The 6,215-nt window shown below is 38.9% G+C and overlaps 1 pseudogene; it reads right to left on the reverse strand.

Annotated features, from left to right (window-relative positions):
• Window positions 1–325: 325 nt before the first annotated feature.
• Window positions 326–1,175, reverse strand: LOC129774334 (uncharacterized; annotated as a pseudogene).
• Window positions 1,176–6,215: the final 5,040 nt, after the last annotated feature.

Below are 6,215 nucleotides of genomic sequence, written 5' to 3' on the forward strand. Positions count from 1 at the left end.
TGATGGCCTTCTGCAAAACAGTACCGAAATGTTGAATCGTGAAAGTCTCCCCGCAGTTGTTGCTTCGCCATTCGGTTACTTCCAATCTCCAAGCGTTCTCCAACGGCTTGAAGATGGATACATCGGCAGGCTGAGTAATTCGCGTCGTGTTAGGATAGAGCGCTACCAATATAATTCCGAGGTCAAGACAGAGATCGGCTACTTCCGCAGCAGTATGAGACGAGTGCCCATCAACAAAGTACACTACCGGAAACTTGACTTTGTTCTTCACAAGGAATGGGTAGAAAATATTTCTCACGTACAACATGAAATTCTCAACATCCATTCATCGTTTGGGACTTTTGCCAATGCCCCAATCACCAGGAAAGCTTCGTAGTAGTTCCTGTCGAATCCTCTGCATTGGCAATATAACATCCGGCGGCACCATGGAACCGTCTGCTCCGAAAGTGAACATCACCGTAATGTTTGTGTGAGGGCTAGCATGTTCTATCTCATGAATGTTTCTGTTTCCAGGTGTTGCCAACATCGCTTTGGTTTTTGGGTGGAGAAAGAAAGAAGTTTCATCTCCGTTATACATACGATTCGGTTCAAGCAGGATCTCTCCAAGGCCATTGTCTTCAATATGCTTCTCGACTCTGGTGAACCAGCCTCGGATATCGAATTCGGAAACCACACTACTTGCTGCCGATACTCCTTCCGGAGTTCGGATTGTTATTTGTCCTTTGTGCTGGTCAAAAAACCTGCAAACCATTTGCGTCCTAAAATAAATACTCATGAATCAGTTCAATCAATCAATCATAGATATTTGTTTATCTCATACCAGGTACACCATTCTTAAAAGGATTTGGATTCGAGTTGTTCTCAAAGAAACTTTTGACCTTATGAAAAAGAGTTTCCTTAAATACAGGGAAACCCTTACTTTCCATCTCCTTGAGCCAGTGAATGATTTTTATTTCATCGTCTGGGTGTAGCACCGTTGGAGGTCCCTTGCGAATTTTCTTGGTCCATTTCTCGCCCATGCGAAAACGAATTGTCGAGACTGGAATCCCGAATGATTTGCTGGCACGATATATAGTCTTTCCTCCTGTTTTAACCGATTCTAAGCACTTCTGTAATAGTTCCTCGTCGTAAACCCGATGAATTTTCTTCCGTGGTTTTTTGCTGAATTTGTTCATTCTACCATGGGAAAAGTTAAAAATCAATACAGATGCTTATGGAGTTGATCATAACTTACGTGAAAATTGTAAACTTTTCGCAATTACAGCTGAAAATCTCCCAAAATATCGAGACAAACAAATGAAAACAACTGTTTACATTAGCGTGTTTGCAAAGAAGTGTCAAAAAAATCCAATGTTTAACCTCACATTGCATGTGTCGTGAAATAGGGTAACTATAGGTATACTGAACAAAATAGTGTGTGAATAGTGGCTATCCATAAAAATTACATAGTTTTGGATTTATTGTTAAATTTTTACATAAACAATTTCAATTCAACTTAATTCAACTTAATATATTTCGAATTGATTGTCTCTAAGAATGAAGATATACCATTACGAAATTCGATGTACTCCTTTTGAAATTGCTAACAAATTACCATATTCAGAAACATGCTTCTTATTAATACAAATTTAGTCCTAAATTGAACAGATGAGGCGTATTCAAGGGTTAACATTGTTATAAAATGATTACATTTTCGTTTCAAACCGATGTTTTGGTTGCACAAGTTGATTTTATATTGAAATATAATTAATTCCCTAGATAGTACAACTATTGGTACACATCTACTATAGGAGCAGATACCCTATACGAATTTAATGTTCTTGTGTTTTTTTCTATTTCGTTATAAGTTTGTTTGTCTTGTCCCCTCATCTCACCGTCGCCCACCCTCGACAGATAGTCGAACACCAGATGCTATCACTGGTCATTATGCACAATGCTACAGTGCATGCGGCAACTCTCGGTTGAGACAACGATACCTCATATCCATATCCCTAACCTGACCCGTCCAACAAAAATTGTTACCCCTCTAACCTGGAGTAAACCGCGAGTAATCAGTCGAAACCTACTAAACATAGATTTAAGTTGAAATTCTGTATGAACAAATCATGAATTAGTGGCTCCGCAAAGCTCATGCGATTGAGCCTTAAAAATAAATGAATTGAAAAAAAAATGAATAAATTTTATATCAGGTGTCAGTTTATTCATAATGAGCACGTCCCATTATATTGAATCAAATCGGGAAGGAAAAGCATTGATGGTGCAATGCAGAATCTTCCAAACTAAACCGGAGTCCCGCGAACGTTATTCTATTCGGTGGCAGTTGAAATCATCACACAATTATTCTGTCCGTCCACAACGCGAACTTTCAATGAGCGCAACTGGGGGCTAATAAACTGTGCGTATATATAAGTAGTTTCCACTTCTGGTGCAATAAAAATCACCTTTATGACCGCAACAAAGTGATAAGTGGCCACACCATGTTACCGGAATGAGTTCACTGTACCGATAGTGGAGTCAACGATTCCTAGCGAACAGTTGAACCGTTCGCTAGGAATCTGGGATTTTGACAGATTGACGGATTGCCATTGGATTCACTTCCCAACCCCAAAACGATCGCTATAGGCGTGAAAGTTTTCCCCCGATATTTACTTTTGATGTCCCGATAGAAAAAAAAGTGGCTTCAAATTGTAATTTCGGCCACTTTCACGCTCTATTAGCTAATGGCAAAGCACACTTACTCCGTCACGCGCTCAATTTGCGCTAGTTTTGATTTTGTGTGCGTTATTTCCTTCCTCGATTTACTCCGATTTCAATAAGACGGCAAATGCGGTGCGCGCGATAACCCGTATTAACTGGCGGCGTGATCCACATGCAACTCGGCGTCCCCGCGGTCCGATGATCAGCGGCCAAATCGATTCGGCCCGAAGAGAGGTGGAAATTAACGGGAATAAACTGCGATGCCACGAATATGACTATCTGTGGCTCGATCGATCGCAGATTAATCGCTATTAGCGCCTTTTGCATACCGGCCGCGCGGGAAGGTGGAAGGTGGTCAATAATTTCACTCCCGGCAACGGTACCCGCTTAAGCCGTCCCGTGCAATGATTGGATTGAGTTTGTACTCGAGTGCTATTTTCCAGTTGCTGCTACTACTTTAACGGCTGAACGATTCGTGTGAAATTTGCCAAATCAACAACAATTCCAGCGCGGCGTGATCTGTTTGCGCCAGTCTCAAGTTTATTTGTGATGCAGCAGCAGTGCACAGAAATGATGTCCATGATGCGAGTGCGACGCACGGTGCCCCCCCCCTGGACCGTTGTTATAAAAAAAGTGACCATCAAAATCAAGTATAGGGTTCGATTCCTTAGGTAATTGTACACCTCTGGGCAAATTTGTAAAAAAATACCTAGTTGAATTTTCGAAAAATCTTGATTTGAAGTTTTTATGTCAAAAAAAAAAACCAAAATAATCATAATTCGAAGTAGGGTAGGGCGAGGCTAGTTGGTCATTTTTGAAAAAATTTGGTTATAACTTTGTAGTACGAAGTTTTGCGTTAGAATGTTATGCACCACAATGAAGCTTACCTTTTACCCTTTCAATGAGAAATAACCAGAGAATCAATTATTTGACATTTTTCTTTTATTTAACGTCTTTGTATTTCAGAGTAAATTGACCAACTAACCTCACACACGGGGTAAATTGGTCAATAATAGGCATGTTATTTTTGAGCAAATAATAAGCGTTTTTCCATTAGAAGTTTCCTTCATTATAAATCAAAACAAAAACAGTTAACTAATATCATGTAGCGAGTAATAAAACAAATTAACGAAAATTTCAAATTATCATCGTTGAAAATTAGTCAGACAATCCTTTCTAGCGATTTCGTCTCTATTCCACTTTGTGGTGAACCAGAGATGCCAGGTTTGAAGACATTTGAATTTGTGAAGACATTTTGAAGACATTATGAAATATGTGAAGAAATTTCAGTATGATAGCGTACGTGGATTTTTAAAAGATATTATTTCCATGAAATTCTAACTTTTGGCCGAAAATATCATCAAAAAAGTAGGGCTTTAGCGTGGAAACACACTAGACGGCTCTACCGCGCGATTTTTGCAATGACAATGACAACAAGCAGGAGCTTGTTGTGAAACACATTCAGCGGCTTTCGACGGTTTTACTATCTGCCATTATTATATTGTGATAGACGTATGCAAGATGAGTCCATGGTACAAGGTACAACTGTTTGGTCAGTAAGCTGATTAGAGGGGCGGTACATAAAGACAGCGAGCGAGAGGGAGAGAGAAGTTGATCACAGACGTCTGAAATATTGAATTTCTCGACTATTTGGATGGAATTCGAGTATTCGCAGCTACATGACCGCAGAGTGGTTTTCACGTAATGGCTCACCTGAGAGTACATTTATGACGCCTTGCTTTATTTCCATCGAGCCACCGCAGCGAATGAGACCGTGCAACAGTGATTTTGGAACCGTACACACCCGCCCCGCCTTGTGTGTTTTATATCATTCACATTCCATTATTGAGGCCTCGCGGCGGTCTGTCATTGCGGAATCCGCGCGGGAGAGCCGTCCAGTGTGTTCTTACGCTTAGTCTTAGCGATCGAAGCGGTCCGAATACATATTCTCTCTAGAAGACATTAGATCATTTGCGCTCGAAAATTCGAATGATTTTGACATTGAATTTCTATTATTTTGGCCCTACTATACAATAGATTAACCTAGATCCTTCAAACGACCACTTCACAAATCGAAGGTCTTCCGGTTAAATGCCTTTTCTACAATTAGTTTCATGGATATGGTTTGAGTTACAACCAAAATTTCAAAGCTAAAATAAACAAATAGAGTTATCACAGTTCCGTTTTTGTGTCAAGAACTTTCCTCCGATATTATGATGAAGACATTTTCTCGTACCAAGTCAAAAAATCACCTGGCATCCCTGCGACGCACAACTGCTTGCATTCTCGCTTGCATTTGTTTTGATGACATTTGTACCGTTCGCCCCAAAGTATATAGAAATAGCCTCCAGGTATGCTAAATTACTCAATGCATTATTGTGAGTTCTGATATCCAATGATAGTGTTTATTATATTTATTGAAAATTTTACAACAAAAATATAAATATGACAATTATATTGCAAGTGGTTTGTGTGGTGGTTGTCTCGTTTCAAATACACTGGGTTTAGCAGTAAAACATATGCCTTCTATATTTGTTTATAGCTTGCGTAATGAAACACAGCATACCTGAAAATTTTATATGCGTTGCTCTCAAACGATCAATTTGTGTGACCAACTAACCCCTCTGTATATGAAAAAGAATATTTATGTAAATTCAACAAAAATTATTTCAAAAGCGATTTCCATTAACACTTAAAGCTAATACGTACAATAAAGCTTTGTTTTACGTTTGAGCCGATTTTTTTCATAGTTATAAACCAGTTTTAGAACACATTTTATAATGCGGAAACCGTGAATGATTTTTGGCGAAATCGGAACCATGTCCGTATTTTTTAACCTCCTTAATAAAAAGTTTTTCCGTTTTGCTAATTTTTTTTGTATCAGCAATTCGCTATTTTTCATCCATAGATCGCTAATTTTTTGGACGCTCAGATTCCAAGATGTCGTCACTGACCAACTTACCCTTATGACCAACTAGCCCCGCCCTACCCTACTTAATATCGCCAAGATACATCCAAAAAGGTCTAACAAGCTGTCCAAGATGTTTTCAACCGGAAGGTACATGTTGCCGTTGCTACATTTGTAATTATTTACAACCGACTTAACTCAGTAAACAGGCTTAAGTATGTTGTTTATATGGTTTAATGGTTTTAGTTTAACTTAAGTGTTGCTTGCTTTGGAATGAAAAATAAAAAGTGATTTTCAATTCAGTAATGGTGCTTTTTAATGGAGAAACGTAAAATAAAAGTGAATGTTACATGCTAATAGTAAGAAGCTAACCCTAACACATATGATTACTGTTACAATGAATCAATGCACTTATCAAGCGATCATTGTAAATGTGCGATGATCTCGTCGGAATCACAATGAACAGACTCGGAAGCCTGCTTATTGTGGAATCCAAGTCCTCTACCTGTTTCATTGCAGAACTCACTAACGTGGTACTTAGCGATATGGTACTTAGACGTAGACGGCAGTTGCAGAATTGCATAGAATTCAACGATTGACTCTTCAAAAT

The sequence above is a fragment of the Toxorhynchites rutilus genome, chromosome 3, assembly GCF_029784135.1.
Source record: "Toxorhynchites rutilus septentrionalis strain SRP chromosome 3, ASM2978413v1, whole genome shotgun sequence".
In the NCBI taxonomy this organism is placed as follows: Eukaryota; Metazoa; Arthropoda; class Insecta; order Diptera; family Culicidae; genus Toxorhynchites; species Toxorhynchites rutilus.